Source organism: Phalangium opilio, unplaced genomic scaffold (assembly GCF_054372755.1).
Source record: "Phalangium opilio isolate 3A_F unplaced genomic scaffold, DU_Popi_V2 ptg000088l_1, whole genome shotgun sequence".
Taxonomy (NCBI): domain Eukaryota; kingdom Metazoa; phylum Arthropoda; class Arachnida; order Opiliones; family Phalangiidae; genus Phalangium; species Phalangium opilio.
The window spans coordinates 613,472-628,648 of record NW_028324193.1 but is presented as its reverse complement, the minus strand read 5'-3'; the positions used below and the strand labels follow the sequence as shown (position 1 = coordinate 628,648).

The 15,177-nt window shown below is 44.7% G+C and overlaps 25 non-coding genes across 25 annotated transcripts; all 25 read left to right on the top strand.

Moving 5' to 3' along the window:
• The first annotated feature begins 40 nt into the window (after positions 1–40).
• Positions 41–112, top strand: TRNAE-UUC (transfer RNA glutamic acid (anticodon UUC)). Its single transcript has one exon. It is a non-coding gene; the product is annotated as a tRNA-Glu (tRNA).
• A 79-nt stretch (positions 113–191) lies between these two features.
• Positions 192–263, top strand: TRNAE-UUC (transfer RNA glutamic acid (anticodon UUC)). The gene has a single exon. It is a non-coding gene; the product is annotated as a tRNA-Glu (tRNA).
• Positions 264–491: 228 nt separating this feature from the next.
• On the top strand, positions 492–563 carry TRNAE-CUC (transfer RNA glutamic acid (anticodon CUC)). The gene has a single exon. It is a non-coding gene; the product is annotated as a tRNA-Glu (tRNA).
• A 79-nt stretch (positions 564–642) lies between these two features.
• TRNAE-UUC (transfer RNA glutamic acid (anticodon UUC)) lies at positions 643–714 on the top strand. The gene has a single exon. It is a non-coding gene; the product is annotated as a tRNA-Glu (tRNA).
• A 79-nt stretch (positions 715–793) lies between these two features.
• On the top strand, positions 794–865 carry TRNAE-UUC (transfer RNA glutamic acid (anticodon UUC)). Its single transcript has one exon. It is a non-coding gene; the product is annotated as a tRNA-Glu (tRNA).
• Positions 866–944: 79 nt separating this feature from the next.
• TRNAE-UUC (transfer RNA glutamic acid (anticodon UUC)) lies at positions 945–1,016 on the top strand. The gene has a single exon. It is a non-coding gene; the product is annotated as a tRNA-Glu (tRNA).
• A 634-nt stretch (positions 1,017–1,650) lies between these two features.
• Positions 1,651–1,722, top strand: TRNAE-CUC (transfer RNA glutamic acid (anticodon CUC)). Its single transcript has one exon. It is a non-coding gene; the product is annotated as a tRNA-Glu (tRNA).
• A 532-nt stretch (positions 1,723–2,254) lies between these two features.
• TRNAE-UUC (transfer RNA glutamic acid (anticodon UUC)) lies at positions 2,255–2,326 on the top strand. Its single transcript has one exon. It is a non-coding gene; the product is annotated as a tRNA-Glu (tRNA).
• A 73-nt stretch (positions 2,327–2,399) lies between these two features.
• Positions 2,400–2,471, top strand: TRNAE-CUC (transfer RNA glutamic acid (anticodon CUC)). The gene has a single exon. It is a non-coding gene; the product is annotated as a tRNA-Glu (tRNA).
• A 79-nt stretch (positions 2,472–2,550) lies between these two features.
• Positions 2,551–2,622, top strand: TRNAE-CUC (transfer RNA glutamic acid (anticodon CUC)). The gene has a single exon. It is a non-coding gene; the product is annotated as a tRNA-Glu (tRNA).
• A 79-nt stretch (positions 2,623–2,701) lies between these two features.
• TRNAE-UUC (transfer RNA glutamic acid (anticodon UUC)) lies at positions 2,702–2,773 on the top strand. Its single transcript has one exon. It is a non-coding gene; the product is annotated as a tRNA-Glu (tRNA).
• A 79-nt stretch (positions 2,774–2,852) lies between these two features.
• Positions 2,853–2,924, top strand: TRNAE-UUC (transfer RNA glutamic acid (anticodon UUC)). The gene has a single exon. It is a non-coding gene; the product is annotated as a tRNA-Glu (tRNA).
• Positions 2,925–3,152: 228 nt separating this feature from the next.
• TRNAE-CUC (transfer RNA glutamic acid (anticodon CUC)) lies at positions 3,153–3,224 on the top strand. Its single transcript has one exon. It is a non-coding gene; the product is annotated as a tRNA-Glu (tRNA).
• A 79-nt stretch (positions 3,225–3,303) lies between these two features.
• TRNAE-UUC (transfer RNA glutamic acid (anticodon UUC)) lies at positions 3,304–3,375 on the top strand. The gene has a single exon. It is a non-coding gene; the product is annotated as a tRNA-Glu (tRNA).
• Positions 3,376–3,454: 79 nt separating this feature from the next.
• Positions 3,455–3,526, top strand: TRNAE-UUC (transfer RNA glutamic acid (anticodon UUC)). The gene has a single exon. It is a non-coding gene; the product is annotated as a tRNA-Glu (tRNA).
• Positions 3,527–3,605: 79 nt separating this feature from the next.
• TRNAE-UUC (transfer RNA glutamic acid (anticodon UUC)) lies at positions 3,606–3,677 on the top strand. The gene has a single exon. It is a non-coding gene; the product is annotated as a tRNA-Glu (tRNA).
• Positions 3,678–4,311: 634 nt separating this feature from the next.
• TRNAE-CUC (transfer RNA glutamic acid (anticodon CUC)) lies at positions 4,312–4,383 on the top strand. Its single transcript has one exon. It is a non-coding gene; the product is annotated as a tRNA-Glu (tRNA).
• Positions 4,384–4,915: 532 nt separating this feature from the next.
• TRNAE-UUC (transfer RNA glutamic acid (anticodon UUC)) lies at positions 4,916–4,987 on the top strand. Its single transcript has one exon. It is a non-coding gene; the product is annotated as a tRNA-Glu (tRNA).
• Positions 4,988–5,060: 73 nt separating this feature from the next.
• On the top strand, positions 5,061–5,132 carry TRNAE-CUC (transfer RNA glutamic acid (anticodon CUC)). Its single transcript has one exon. It is a non-coding gene; the product is annotated as a tRNA-Glu (tRNA).
• Positions 5,133–5,363: 231 nt separating this feature from the next.
• Positions 5,364–5,435, top strand: TRNAE-UUC (transfer RNA glutamic acid (anticodon UUC)). The gene has a single exon. It is a non-coding gene; the product is annotated as a tRNA-Glu (tRNA).
• Positions 5,436–5,513: 78 nt separating this feature from the next.
• Positions 5,514–5,585, top strand: TRNAE-CUC (transfer RNA glutamic acid (anticodon CUC)). The gene has a single exon. It is a non-coding gene; the product is annotated as a tRNA-Glu (tRNA).
• Positions 5,586–5,966: 381 nt separating this feature from the next.
• On the top strand, positions 5,967–6,038 carry TRNAE-CUC (transfer RNA glutamic acid (anticodon CUC)). Its single transcript has one exon. It is a non-coding gene; the product is annotated as a tRNA-Glu (tRNA).
• Positions 6,039–6,262: 224 nt separating this feature from the next.
• On the top strand, positions 6,263–6,334 carry TRNAE-CUC (transfer RNA glutamic acid (anticodon CUC)). Its single transcript has one exon. It is a non-coding gene; the product is annotated as a tRNA-Glu (tRNA).
• Positions 6,335–6,558: 224 nt separating this feature from the next.
• Positions 6,559–6,630, top strand: TRNAE-CUC (transfer RNA glutamic acid (anticodon CUC)). Its single transcript has one exon. It is a non-coding gene; the product is annotated as a tRNA-Glu (tRNA).
• Positions 6,631–7,010: 380 nt separating this feature from the next.
• Positions 7,011–7,082, top strand: TRNAE-CUC (transfer RNA glutamic acid (anticodon CUC)). The gene has a single exon. It is a non-coding gene; the product is annotated as a tRNA-Glu (tRNA).
• The last annotated feature ends 8,095 nt before the right edge of the window (positions 7,083–15,177 follow it).

Here is a 15,177-nt window from a genome sequence, read left to right as displayed (position 1 = left end):
ATATAGGTTTATGAATTGAATTAAGAGTTGGTTAAGCAAGTCCGATATGGTCTAGTGGCAAGGATATCTGGCTTTCACCCAGAAGGCCCGGGTTCGATTCCCGGTATCGGAGCGAGTGCTTTTGTACCGCTTTTGAAGAATGAATTTAAAGACGCATTTATAGGAATAATATTTAGGGTTGTTCCAACCAGTCCGATATGGTCTAGTGGCTAGGATATCTGGCTTTCACCCAGAAGGCCCGGGTTCGATTCCCGGTATCGGAGCGAGTGCTTTTGTACCGCTTTTGAAGAATGGATTTAAAGACACATTTATAGGAATAATATTTAGGGTTGTCCCAACCAGTCCGATATGGTCTAGTGGCTAGGATACCCTGCTCTTACCCAAAAGCACGGGTTCGATTCCCGGTATCGTAGCGAGTGATTTGTACCGCTTTTGAAGAATAGACTTAAGGATATAGGTTTATGAATAGAATTAAGAGTTGGTTAAGCAAGTCCGATATGGTCTAGTGGCTAGGATATCTGGCTCTCACCCAGAAGGCCCGGGTTCGATTCCCGGTATCGGAGCGAGTGCTTTCGTACCGCATTTCAAGAATAAACTTAAGGATATAGGTTTATGAATTGAATTAAGAGTTGGTTAAGCAAGTCCGATATGGTCTAGTGGCAAGGATATCTGGCTTTCACCCAGAAGGCCCGGGTTCGATTCCCGGTATCGGAGCGAGTGCTTTTGTACCGCTTTTGAAGAATGAATTTAAAGACGCATTTATAGGAATAATATTTAGGGTTGTTCCAACCAGTCCGATATGGTCTAGTGGCTAGGATATCTGGCTTTCACCCAGAAGGCCCGGGTTCGATTCCCGGTATCGGAGCGAGTGCTTTTGTACCGCTTTTGAAGAATGGATTTAAAGACACATTTATAGGAATAATATTTAGGGTTGTTCCAACCAGTCCGATATGGTCTAGTGGCTAGGATATCTGGCTTTCACCCAGAAGGCCCGGGTTCGATACCCGGTATCGGAGACTGTGCTTTGTACCGCTTTTGAAGAATAAACTTAAAGACACATTTATGGGAAAAATATTTAGGGTTTGTCCAACCAGTCCGATATAGTCTAGTGGCTAGGATACCATGCACGGGATCGATTCCCGGTATCGGAGACAGTGCGTTTGCACAAGTTTTAAAGAATAAACTTAAAGACACATTTATAGGAATAATATTTAGGGTTGTTCCAACCAGTCCGATATGGTCTAGTGGCTAGGATATCTGGCTTTCACCCAGAAGGCCCGGGTTCGATACCCGGTATCGGGGTGAGTGCTTTTGTACAACTTTTCAAGAATAGAATTAAGACTTGGTTGAGCAAGTACGATATGGTCTAGTGGCTTGGATACCCTGCTCTCACCCAAAAGCACGGGTTCGATTCCCGGTATCGTAGCGAGTGATTTGTACCGCTTTTGAAGAATAGACTCAAGGATATAGGTTTATGAATAGAATTAAGACTTAGCAAGTCCGATATGGTCTAGTGGCTAGGATATCTGGCTCTCACCTAGAAGGACCGTGTTCGATTCCCGGTATCGGAGCGAGTGCTTTTGTACCGCTTTCGAAGAATGAATTTAAAGACACATTTATAGGAATAATATTTAGGGTTGTTCCAACCAGTCCGATATGGTCTAGTGGCTAGGATATCTGGCTCTCACCCAGAAGGCCCGGCTTCGATTCCCGGTATCGGAGCGAGTGCTTTTGTACCGCATTTCAAGAATAGACTTAAGGATATAAGGTTTATGAATAGAATTAAGAGTTGGTTAAGCAAGTCCGATATGGTCTAGTAGCTAGGATATCTGGCTCTCACCCAGAAGGCCCGGCTTCGATTCCCGGTATCGGAGCGAGTGCTTTTGTACCGCATTTCAAGAATAAACTTAAAACTGTAGGTTATGAATAGAATTAATAGATGGTTATGCAAGCCCGATATGGTCTAGTGGCAAGGATATATGGCTTTCACCCAGAAGGCCCGGGTTTGATTCCCGGTATCGGAGCGAGTGGTTTTGTACCGCATTTCAAGAATAAACTTAAGGATATAGGTTTATGGATAGAATTAAGACTGGGTTAAGCAAGTCCGATATGGTCTATTGGGGAGGATACCTGGCTTTCACCCAGAAGGCCCGGGTTCGATTCCCGGTATCGGAGCGAGTGCTTTTGTACCGCTTTCGAAGAATGAATTTAAAGACACATTTATAGGAATAATATTTAGGGTTGTTCCAACCAGTCCGATATGGTCTAGTGGCTAGGATATCTGGCTTTCACCCAGAAGGCCCGGGTTCGATTCCCGGTATCGTAGCGAGTGATTTGTACCGCTTTTGAAGAATAGACTTAAGGATATAGGTTTATGAATAGAATTAAGTCTTAGCAAGTCCGATATGGTCTAGTGGCTAGGATATCTGGCTCTCACCCAGAAGGCCCGGGTTCGATTCCCGGTAACGGAGCGAGTGCTTTTGTACCGCATTTCAAGAATAAACTTAAGGATATAGGTTTATGAATAGAATTAAGAGTTGGTTAAGCAAGTCCGATATGGTCTAGTGGCTAGGATATCTGGCTCTCACCCAGAAGGCCCGGGTTCGATTCCCGGTATCGGAGCGAGTGCTTTCGTACCGCATTTCAAGAATAAACTTAAGGATATAGGTTTATGAATTGAATTAAGAGTTGGTTAAGCAAGTCCGATATGGTCTAGTGGCAAGGATATCTGGCTTTCACCCAGAAGGCCCGGGTTCGATTCCCGGTATCGGAGCGAGTGCTTTTGTACCGCTTTTGAAGAATGAATTTAAAGACGCATTTATAGGAATAATATTTAGGGTGTTTCCAACCAGTCCGATATGGTCTAGTGGCTAGGATATCTGGCTTTCACCCAGAAGGCCCGGGTTCGATTCCCGGTATCGGAGCGAGTGCTTTTGTACCGCTTTTGAAGAATGGATTTAAAGACACATTTATAGGAATAATATTTAGGGTTGTCCCAACCAGTCCGATATGGTCTAGTGGCTAGGATACCCTGCTCTTACCCAAAAGCACGGGTTCGATTCCCGGTATCGTAGCGAGTGATTTGTACCGCTTTTGAAGAATAGACTTAAGGATATAGGTTTATGAATAGAATTAAGAGTTGGTTAAGCAAGTCCGATATGGTCTAGTGGCTAGGATATCTGGCTCTCACCCAGAAGGCCCGGGTTCGATTCCCGGTATCGGAGCGAGTGCTTTCGTACCGCATTTCAAGAATAAACTTAAGGATATAGGTTTATGAATTGAATTAAGAGTTGGTTAAGCAAGTCCGATATGGTCTAGTGGCAAGGATATCTGGCTTTCACCCAGAAGGCCCGGGTTCGATTCCCGGTATCGGAGCGAGTGCTTTTGTACCGCTTTTGAAGAATGAATTTAAAGACGCATTTATAGGAATAATATTTAGGGTTGTTCCAACCAGTCCGATATGGTCTAGTGGCTAGGATATCTGGCTTTCACCCAGAAGGCCCGGGTTCGATTCCCGGTATCGGAGCGAGTGCTTTTGTACCGCTTTTGAAGAATGGATTTAAAGACACATTTATAGGAATAATATTTAGGGTTGTTCCAACCAGTCCGATATGGTCTAGTGGCTAGGATATCTGGCTTTCACCCAGAAGGCCCGGGTTCGATACCCGGTATCGGAGACTGTGCTTTGTACCGCTTTTGAAGAATAAACTTAAAGACACATTTATGGGAAAAATATTTAGGGTTTGTCCAACCAGTCCGATATAGTCTAGTGGCTAGGATACCATGCACGGGATCGATTCCCGGTATCGGAGACAGTGCGTTTGCACAAGTTTTAAAGAATAAACTTAAAGACACATTTATAGGAATAATATTTAGGGTTGTTCCAACCAGTCCGATATGGTCTAGTGGCTAGGATATCTGGCTTTCACCCAGAAGGCCCGGGTTCGATACCCGGTATCGGGGTGAGTGCTTTTGTACAACTTTTCAAGAATAGAATTAAGACTTGGTTGAGCAAGTACGATATGGTCTAGTGGCTTGGATACCCTGCTCTCACCCAAAAGCACGGGTTCGATTCCCGGTATCGTAGCGAGTGATTTGTACCGCTTTTGAAGAATAGACTCAAGGATATAGGTTTATGAATAGAATTAAGACTTAGCAAGTCCGATATGGTCTAGTGGCTAGGATATCTGGCTCTCACCTAGAAGGACCGTGTTCGATTCCCGGTATCGGAGCGAGTGCTTTTGTACCGCTTTCGAAGAATGAATTTAAAGACACATTTATAGGAATAATATTTAGGGTTGTTCCAACCAGTCCGATATGGTCTAGTGGCTAGGATATCTGGCTCTCACCCAGAAGGCCCGGCTTCGATTCCCGGTATCGGAGCGAGTGCTTTTGTACCGCATTTCAAGAATAGACTTAAGGATATAAGGTTTATGAATAGAATTAAGAGTTGGTTAAGCAAGTCCGATATGGTCTAGTAGCTAGGATATCTGGCTCTCACCCAGAAGGCCCGGCTTCGATTCCCGGTATCGGAGCGAGTGCTTTTGTACCGCATTTCAAGAATAAACTTAAAACTGTAGGTTATGAATAGAATTAATAGATGGTTATGCAAGCCCGATATGGTCTAGTGGCAAGGATATATGGCTTTCACCCAGAAGGCCCGGGTTTGATTCCCGGTATCGGAGCGAGTGGTTTTGTACCGCATTTCAAGAATAAACTTAAGGATATAGGTTTATGGATAGAATTAAGACTGGGTTAAGCAAGTCCGATATGGTCTATTGGGGAGGATACCTGGCTTTCACCCAGAAGGCCCGGGTTCGATTCCCGGTATCGGAGCGAGTGCTTTTGTACCGCTTTCGAAGAATGAATTTAAAGACACATTTATAGGAATAATATTTAGGGTTGTTCCAACCAGTCCGATATGGTCTAGTGGCTAGGATATCTGGCTTTCACCCAGAAGGCCCGGGTTCGATTCCCGGTATCGTAGCGAGTGATTTGTACCGCTTTTGAAGAATAGACTTAAGGATATAGGTTTATGAATAGAATTAAGTCTTAGCAAGTCCGATATGGTCTAGTGGCTAGGATATCTGGCTCTCACCCAGAAGGCCCGGGTTCGATTCCCGGTAACGGAGCGAGTGCTTTTGTACCGCATTTCAAGAATAGACTTAAGGATATAAGGTTTATGAATAGAATTAAGAATTGGTTAAGCAAGTCCGATATGGTCTAGTAGCTAGGATATCTGGCTCTCACCCAGAAGGCCCGGCTTCGATTCCCGGTATCGGAGCGAGTGCTTTTGTACCGCATTTCAAGAATAAACTTAAGGATATAGGTTTATAAATAGAATTAAGAGTTGGTTAAGCAAGTCCGTTATGGTCTAGTGGCAAGGATATCTGGCTTTCACCCAGAAGGCCCGGGTTCGATTCCCGGTATCGGAGCGAGTGCTTTTGTACCGCATTTCAAGAATAGACTTAAAACTGTAGGTTATGAATAGAATTAATAGATGGTTATGCAAGTCCGATATGGTCTAGTGGCTAGGATATCTGGCTCTCACCCAGAAGGCCCGGGTTCGATTCCCGGTATCGGAGCGAGTGCTTTTGTACCGCATTTCAAGAATAAACTTAAGGATATAAGGTTTATGAATAGAATTAAGAGTTGGTTAAGCAAGTCCGATATGGTCTAGTAGCTAGGATATCTGGCTCTCACCCAGAAGGCCCGGCTTCGATTCCCGGTATCGGAGCGAGTGCTTTTGTACCGCATTGCAAGAATAAAATTAAGGATATAGGTTTATGAATAGAATTAAGAAATGGTTAAGCAAGTCCGTTATGGTCAAGTGGCAAGGATATCTGGCTTTCACCCAGAAGGCCCGGGTTCGATTCCCGGTATCGGAGCGAGTGCTTTTGTACCGCATTTCAAGAATAGACTTAAAACTGTAGGTTATGAATAGAATTAATAGATGGTTATGCAAGTCCGATATGGTCTAGTGGCTAGGATATCTGGCTCTCACCCAGAAGGCCCGGGTTCGAATCCCGTTATCGGAGCGAGTGCTTTTGTACCGCATTTCAAGAATAAACTTAAGGATATAGGTTTATGAATAGAATTAAGACTTGGTTAAGCAAGTCCGTTATGGTCTAGTGGCAAGGATATCTGGCTTTCACCCAGAAGGCCCGGGTTCGATTCCCGGTATCGTAGCGAGTGATTTGTACCGCTTTTGAAGAATAGACTTAAGGATATAGGTTTATGAATATAATTAAGACTAAGCAAGTCCAATATGGTCTAGTGGCTAGGATATCTGGCTCTCACCCAGAAGGCCCGGGTTCGATTCCCGGTATCGGAGCGAGTGGTTTTGTACCGCTTTCGAAGAATGAATTTAAAGACACATTTATAGGAATAATATTTAGGGTTGTTCCAACCAGTCCGCTATGGTCTAGTGGCTAGGATATCTGGCTTTCACCCAGAAGGCCCGGGTTCGATTCCCGGTATCGTAGCGAGTGATTTGTACCGCTTTTGAAGAATAGACTTAAGGATATAGGTTTATGAATATAATTAAGACTTAGCAAGTCCGATATGGTCTAGTGGCTAGGATATCTGGCTCTCACCCAGAAGGCCCGGGTTCGATTCCCGGTAACGGAGCGAGTGCTTTTGTACCGCATTTCAAAAATAGACTTAAGGATATAAGGTTTATGAATAGAATTAAGAGTTGGTTAAGCAAGTCCGATATGTTCTAGTAGCTAGGATATCTGGCTCTCACCCAGAAGGCCCGGCTTCGATTCCCGGTATCGGAGCGAGTGCTTTTGTACCGCATTTCAAGAATAGACTTAAAACTGTAGGTTATGAATAGAATTAATAGATGGTTATGCAAGTCCGATATGGTCTAGTGGCTAGGATATCTGGCTCTAACCCAGAAGGCCCGGGTTCGATTCCCGGTATCGGAGCTAGTGCTTTTGTACCGCATTTCAAGAATAGACTTGAAACTGTAGGTTATGAATAGAATTAATAGATGGTTGGGCAAGTCCGATATGGTCTAGTGGCTAGGATATCTGGCTCTCACCCAGAAGGCCCGGGTTCGATTCCCGGTATCGGAGCGAGTGCTTTTGTACCGCATTTCAAGAATAAACTTAAGGATATAGGTTTATGAATTCTAGGAGAGCGGTCGCTCTCTTAGATAAGACTTGATACTGCCTGTAATGCTAAAGGAGGATTCTTTGATTGGCCGTAACTTTTTTCGTATTGTGTTTGCTGCTTTGAAATTTTGCCAGTGAACTAAAATTTGGGCCCTAATTTTGTGGTTAAAATTTCAAAGAGATCCAACTAATAGTTAATTCTATAAAGAAAAAAGTTGTTAAGGGTGGTTTTAGAATCCATAAAATTAATCCGACATTTGGTGAAAGATACTATATTGTTCCATAGAGATAACATGGGATTTTTTTTAAAAATGACCTTAATTGGGATCGTGTATAAAGAAAACTATTCATTCGTTACAATTGGGAACCATCTTAAATGAAAGATAACAGTCCATAGATGTGCCTTTGCTTAGTTTCATTAAGATAAATTAAGTTTAAGTATTGATTTTTATCATTATTAACACATACCTTGACTTACGTTGTTTTGGGGATTGGAATTACGGCGTTTTACCACTGTTAGAGACACGCATTTTAGCCCTAATTTTTTATATTGGACTTACGGCGTTTTTGTCGTGATTCACGCCGTTAGAGGGATATTAAGCAAGAAAAACATGGCGTTTGAGCTCTTGTAGGTGCTTTGCCCGGGTTCTTGTGGGTACTTGTGGATGCTTGTAGGTACTTGTGGGTTCTTGTGGGTTCTTGTGGGTACTTGTAGGTACTTGTGGGTGCTTGTAGGTACTTGTGGGTTCTTGTGGGTACTTGTGGGTACTTGTGGGTACTTGTAGGTACTTGTGGAATCTAGTGGGTAATTGTGGGTTCTTGTGGGTGCTTGTGGGTACTTGTGGGTTCTTGTGGGTGCTTGTAGGTGCTTGTGGATACTTGTAGGTGCTTGTGGGTCCTTGTAGGTACTTGTGGGTGCTTGTAGGTACTTGTGGGTGCTTGTGGGTGCTTGTAGGTACTTGTGGGTACTTGTGGGTGATTGTAGGTACTTGTGGGTGCTTGTAGGTACTTGTGGGTTCTTGTGGGTGCTTGTAGGTACTTGTGGGTGCTTGTGGGTAATGGTGGGTTCTTGTGGGTGCTTGTGGGTGCTTGTAAGTACTTGTGGGTACTTGTAGGTACTTGTGGGTGCTTGTAGGTACTTGTGGGTGCTTGTAGGTACTTGTGGGTGCTTGTAAGTACTTGTGGGTACTTGTGGGTGCTTTTAGGTGCTTGTGGGTGCTTTTAGGTACTTGTGGGTGCTTTTAGGTGCTTGTGGGTGCTTGTAGGTACTTGTGGGTACTTGTGGGTGCTTGTAGGTACTTATGGGTACTTGTAGGTAATTATGGGTACTTATGGGTACTTGTAGGTACTTGTGGGTACTTGTAGGTACTTGTGGGTACTTGTAGGTACTTGTGGGTACTTGTAGGTACTTGTGGGTACTTGTAGGTACTTGTGGGTACTTGTAGGTACTTGTGGGTGCTTGTAGGTACTTGTGGGTGCTTGTAGGTACTTGTGGGTGCTTGTAAGTACTTGTGGGTGCTTTTAGGTGCTTGTGGGTGCTTTTAGGTACTTGTAGGTACTTGTGGGTGCTTGTGGGTACTTGTGGGTAGTTGTAGGTACTTGTGGGTACTTGTGGGTACTTGTAGGTACTTGTGGGTACTTGTAGGTACTTGTGGGTACTTGTAGGTACTTGTGGGTACTTGTAGGTACTTGTGGGTGCTTGTAGGTACTTGTGGGTACTTGTAGGTACTTGTGGGTACTTGTAGGTACTTGTAGGTACTTGTGGGTACTTGTAGGTACTTGTGGGTACTTGTAGGTACTTGTAGGTACTTATGGGTACTTTTAGGTACTTGTGGGTACTTGTAGGTACTTGTGGTTACTTGTAGGTACTTGTGGGTACTTGTGGGTACTTGTAGGTACTTGTGGGTACTTGCGGGTGCTTGTAGGTACTTGTGGGTGCTTGTAGGTACTTGTGGGTACTTGTAGGTACTTGTGGGTACTTGTAGGTGCTTGTAGGTACTTGTGGGTGCTTGTAGGTACTTGTGGGTACTTGTAGGTACTTGTGGGTACTTGTAGGTACTTGTGAGTACTTGTAGGTACTTGTGGGTGCTTGTAGGTACTTGTGTGTGCTTGTAAGTACTTGTGGGTACTTGTAGTTACTTGTGGGTACTTGTAGGTACTTGTGGGTGCTTGTAAGTACTTGTGGGTGCTTGTAGGTTTCTTGTGGGTGCTTTTAGGTACTTGTGGGTGCTTGTGGGTACTTGTAGGTACTTGTAGGTACTTGTGGGTGCTTGTGGGTACTTGTGGGTAGTTGTAGGTACTTGTGGGTACTTGTAGGTACTTGTGGGTACTTGTAGGAACTTGTGGGTACTTGTAGGTACTTGTGGGTACTTGTAGGTACTTGTGGGTACTCGTGGGTACTTGTAGGTACTTGTGGGTGCTTGTAAGTACTTGTGGGTACTTGTGGGTGCTTGTAGGTACTTGTGGGTGCTTGTAGGTACTTTTGGGTACTTGTGGGTGCTTGTAAGTACTTGTGGGTAGTTGTGGGTGCTTGTAAGTACTTGTGGGTACTTGTGGGTGCTTGTAGGTACTTGTGGGTACTTGTGGGTACTTGTAGGTACTTGTTGGTTCTTGTGGGTACTTGTAGGTACTTGTGGGTTCTTGTAGGTACTTGTGGGTACTTGTAGCTACTTGTAGGTACTTGTGGGTGCTTGTAGGTACTTGTGAGTACTTGTAGCTACTTGTAGGTACTTGTGGGTACTTGTAGGTACTTGTGGGTACTTGTAGGTACTTGTGGGTACTTGTAGGTACTTGTAGGTACTTGTGGGTGCTTGTAAGTACTTGTGGGTACTTGTGGGTGCTTTTAGGTGCTTGTGGGTGCTTTTAGGTACTTGTGGGTGCTTTTAGGTGCTTGTGGGTGCTTGTAGGTACTTGTGGGTACTTGTGGGTGCTTGTAGGTACTTATGGGTACTTGTAGGTAATTATGGGTACTTGTGGGTACTTGTAGGTACTTGTGGGTACTTGTAGGTACTTGTGGGTACTTGTAGGTACTTGTGGGTACTTGTAGGTACTTGTGGGTACTTGTAGGTACTTGTGGGTGCTTGTAGGTACTTGTGGGTGCTTGTAAGTACTTGTGGGTGCTTTTAAGTGCTTGTGGGTGCTTTTAGGTACTTGTGGGTGCTTTTAGGTACTTGTAGGTACTTGTGGGTGCTTGTGGGTACTTGTGGGTAGTTGTAGGTACTTGTGGGTACTTGTAGGTATTTGTGGGTACTTGTGGGTGCTTGTAAGTACTTGTGGGTGCTTGTAGGTACTTGTGGGTACTTGTAGGTACTTGTGGGTACTTGTGGGTGCTTGTGGGTACTTGTGGGTAGTTGTAGGTACTTGTGGGTACTTGTGGGTACTTGTGGGTGCTTGTAGGTACTTGTGGGTACTTGTAGGTGCTTGTAGGTACTTGTGGGTGCTTGTAGGTACTTGTGGGTACTTGTAGGTACTTGTGGGTACTTGTAGGTACTTGTGAGTACTTGTAGGTACTTGTGGGTGCTTGTAGGTACTTGTGTGTGCTTGTAAGTACTTGTGGGTACTTGTAGTTACTTGTGGGTACTTGTAGGTACTTGTGGGTGCTTGTAAGTACTTGTGGGTGCTTGTAGGTTTCTTGTGGGTGCTTTTAGGTACTTGTGGGTGCTTGTGGGTACTTGTAGGTACTTGTGGGTACTTGTAGGTACTTGTGGGTGCTTGTAGGTTTCTTGTGGGTGCTTTTAGGTACTTGTGGGTGCTTGTGGGTACTTGTAGGTACTTGTGGGTACTTGTAGGTACTTGTGGGTGCTTGTAGGTACTTGTGTGTGTGCTTGTAAGTACTTGTGGGTACTTGTAGGTACTTGTGGGTACTTGAAGGTACTTTTGAGTGCTTGTAAGTACTTGTGGGTGCTTGTAGGTTTCTTGTGGGTGCTTTTAGGTACTTGTGGGTGCTTGTGGGTACTTGTAGGTACTTGTAGGTACTTGTGGGTGCTTGTGGGTACTTGTGGGTAGTTGTAGGTACTTGTGGGTACTTGTAGGTACTTGTGGGTACTTGTAGGAACTTGTGGGTACTTGTAGGTACTTGTGGGTACTTGTAGGTACTTGTGGGTACTTGTGGGTACTTGTAGGTACTTGTGGGTGCTTGTAAGTACTTGTGGGTACTTGTGGGTGCTTGTAGGTACTTGTGGGTACTTGTGGGTGCTTGTAGGTACTTTTGGGTACTTGTGGGTGCTTATAAGTACTTGTGGGTAGTTGTGGGTGCTTGTAAGTACTTGTGGGTACTTGTGGGTGCTTGTAGGTACTTGTGGGTACTTGTGGGTACTTGTAGGTACTTGTGGGTTCTTGTGGGTACTTGTAGGTACTTGTGGGCTCTTGTAGGTACTTGTGGGTACTTGTAGCTACTTGTAGGTACTTGTGGGTGCTTGTAGGTATTTGTGGGTACTTGTAGCTACTTGTAGGTACTTGTGGGTACTTGTAGGTACTTGTGGGTACTTGTAGGTACTTGTGGGTACTTGTAGGTACTTGTAGGTACTTGTAGGTACTTGTGGGTGCTTTTAGGTGCTTGTGGGTGCTTTTAGGTACTTGTGGGTGCTTTTAGGTGCTTGTGGGTGCTTGTAGGTACTTGTGGGTACTTGTGGGTGCTTGTAGGTACTTATGGGTACTTGTAGGTAATTATGGGTACTTGTGGGTACTTGTAGGTACTTGTGGGTACTTGTAGGTACTTGTGGGTACTTGTAGGTACTTGTGGGTACTTGTAGGTACTTGTGGGTACTTGTAGGTACTTTTGGGTGCTTGTAGGTACTTGTGGGTGCTTGTAAGTACTTGTGGGTGCTTTTAAGTGCTTGTGGGTGCTTTTAGGTACTTGTGGGTGCTTTTAGGTACTTGTAGGTACTTGTGGGTGCTTGTGGGTACTTGTGGGTAGTTGTAGGTACTTGTGGGTACTTGTAGGTACTTGTGGGTACTTGTGGGTGCTTGTAAGTACTTGTGGGTGCTTGTAGGTACTTGTGGGTACTTGTAGGTACTTGTGGGTAATTGTGGGTACTTGTGGGTAGTTGTAGGTACTTGTGGGTACTTGTGGGTACTTGTGGGTGCTTGTAGGTACTTGTGGGTGCTTGTAGGTACTTGTGGGTACTTGCAGGTACTTGTGGGTACTTGTAGGTACTTGTGGGTACTTGTAGGTACTTAAAGGTACTTGTGGGTACTTGTAGGTACTTGTAGGTACTTGTGGGTACTTGTAGGTACTTGTGGGTTCTTGTGGGTACTTGTGGGTGGTTGTAGGTACTTGTGGGTGCTTGTAGGTACTTTTGGGTTCTTGTGGGTAATTGTGGGTTCTTGTGGGTGCTTGTGGGTACTTGTAGGTACTTGTGGGTACTTGTAGCTACTTGTAGGTACTTGTGGGTGCTTGTAGGTACTTGTGGGTACTTGTGGGTGCTTGTAGGTACTTATGGGTACTTGTAGGTAATTATGGGTACTTATGGGTACTTGTAGGTACTTGTGGGTACTTGTAGGTACTTGTGGGTACTTGTAGGTACTTGTGGGTACTTGTAGGTACTTGTGGGTACTTGTAGGTACTTGTGGGTACTTGTAGGTACTTGTGGGTGCTTGTAGGTACTTGTGGGTGCTTGTAGGTACTTGTGGGTGCTTGTAAGTACTTGTGGGTGCTTTTAGGTGCTTGTGGGTGCTTTTAGGTACTTGTAGGTACTTGTGGGTGCTTGTGGGTACTTGTGGGTAGTTGTAGGTACTTGTGGGTACTTGTGGGTACTTGTAGGTACTTGTGGGTACTTGTAGGTACTTGTGGGTACTTGTAGGTACTTGTGGGTACTTGTAGGTACTTGTGGGTGCTTGTAGGTACTTGTGGGTACTTGTAGGTACTTGTGGGTACTTGTAGGTACTTGTAGGTACTTGTGGGTACTTGTAGGTACTTGTGGGTACTTGTAGTTACTTGTAGGTACTTATGGGTACTTTTAGGTACTTGTGGGTACTTGTAGGTACTTGTGGTTACTTGTAGGTACTTGTGGGTACTTGTGGGTACTTGTAGGTACTTGTGGGTACTTGCGGGTGCTTGTAGGTACTTGTGGGTGCTTGTAGGTACTTGTGGGTACTTGTAGGTACTTGTGGGTACTTGTAGGTGCTTGTAGGTACTTGTGGGTGCTTGTAGGTACTTGTGGGTACTTGTAGGTACTTGTGGGTACTTGTAGGTACTTGTGAGTACTTGTAGGTACTTGTGGGTGCTTGTAGGTACTTGTGTGTGCTTGTAAGTACTTGTGGGTACTTGTAGTTACTTGTGGGTACTTGTAGGTACTTGTGGGTGCTTGTAAGTACTTGTGGGTGCTTGTAGGTTTCTTGTGGGTGCTTTTAGGTACTTGTGGGTGCTTGTGGGTACTTGTAGGTACTTGTAGGTACTTGTGGGTGCTTGTGGGTACTTGTGGGTAGTTGTAGGTACTTGTGGGTACTTGTAGGTACTTGTGGGTACTTGTAGGAACTTGTGGGTACTTGTAGGTACTTGTGGGTACTTGTAGGTACTTGTGGGTACTCGTGGGTACTTGTAGGTACTTGTGGGTGCTTGTAAGTACTTGTGGGTACTTGTGGGTGCTTGTAGGTACTTGTGGGTGCTTGTAGGTACTTTTGGGTACTTGTGGGTGCTTGTAAGTACTTGTGGGTAGTTGTGGGTGCTTGTAAGTACTTGTGGGTACTTGTGGGTGCTTGTAGGTACTTGTGGGTACTTGTGGGTACTTGTAGGTACTTGTTGGTTCTTGTGGGTACTTGTAGGTACTTGTGGGTTCTTGTAGGTACTTGTGGGTACTTGTAGCTACTTGTAGGTACTTGTGGGTGCTTGTAGGTACTTGTGAGTACTTGTAGCTACTTGTAGGTACTTGTGGGTACTTGTAGGTACTTGTGGGTACTTGTAGGTACTTGTGGGTACTTGTAGGTACTTGTAGGTACTTGTGGGTGCTTGTAAGTACTTGTGGGTACTTGTGGGTGCTTTTAGGTGCTTGTGGGTGCTTTTAGGTACTTGTGGGTGCTTTTAGGTGCTTGTGGGTGCTTGTAGGTACTTGTGGGTACTTGTGGGTGCTTGTAGGTACTTATGGGTACTTGTAGGTAATTATGGGTACTTGTGGGTACTTGTAGGTACTTGTGGGTACTTGTAGGTACTTGTGGGTACTTGTAGGTACTTGTGGGTACTTGTAGGTACTTGTGGGTACTTGTAGGTACTTGTGGGTGCTTGTAGGTACTTGTGGGTGCTTGTAAGTACTTGTGGGTGCTTTTAAGTGCTTGTGGGTGCTTTTAGGTACTTGTGGGTGCTTTTAGGTACTTGTAGGTACTTGTGGGTGCTTGTGGGTACTTGTGGGTAGTTGTAGGTACTTGTGGGTACTTGTAGGTATTTGTGGGTACTTGTGGGTGCTTGTAAGTACTTGTGGGTGCTTGTAGGTACTTGTGGGTACTTGTAGGTACTTGTGGGTACTTGTGGGTGCTTGTGGGTACTTGTGGGTAGTTGTAGGTACTTGTGGGTACTTGTGGGTACTTGTGGGTGCTTGTAGGTACTTGTGGGTACTTGTAGGTGCTTGTAGGTACTTGTGGGTGCTTGTAGGTACTTGTGGGTACTTGTAGGTACTTGTGGGTACTTGTAGGTACTTGTGAGTACTTGTAGGTACTTGTGGGTGCTTGTAGGTACTTGTGTGTGCTTGTAAGTACTTGTGGGTACTTGTAGTTACTTGTGGGTACTTGTAGGTACTTGTGGGTGCTTGTAAGTACTTGTGGGTGCTTGTAGGTTTCTTGTGGGTGCTTTTAGGTACTTGTGGGTGCTTGTGGGTACTTGTAGGTACTTGTGGGTACTTGTAGGTACTTGTGGGTGCTTGTAGGTTTCTTGTGGGTGCTTTTAGGTACTTGTGGGTGCTTGTGGGTACTTGTAGGTACTTGTGGGTACTTGTAGGTACTTGTGGGTGCTTGTAGGTACTTGTGTGTGTGCTTGTAAGTACTTGTGGGTACTTGTAGGTACTTGTGGGTACTTGAAGGTACTTTTGAGTGCTTGTAAGTACTTGTGGGTGCTTGTAGGTTTCTTGTG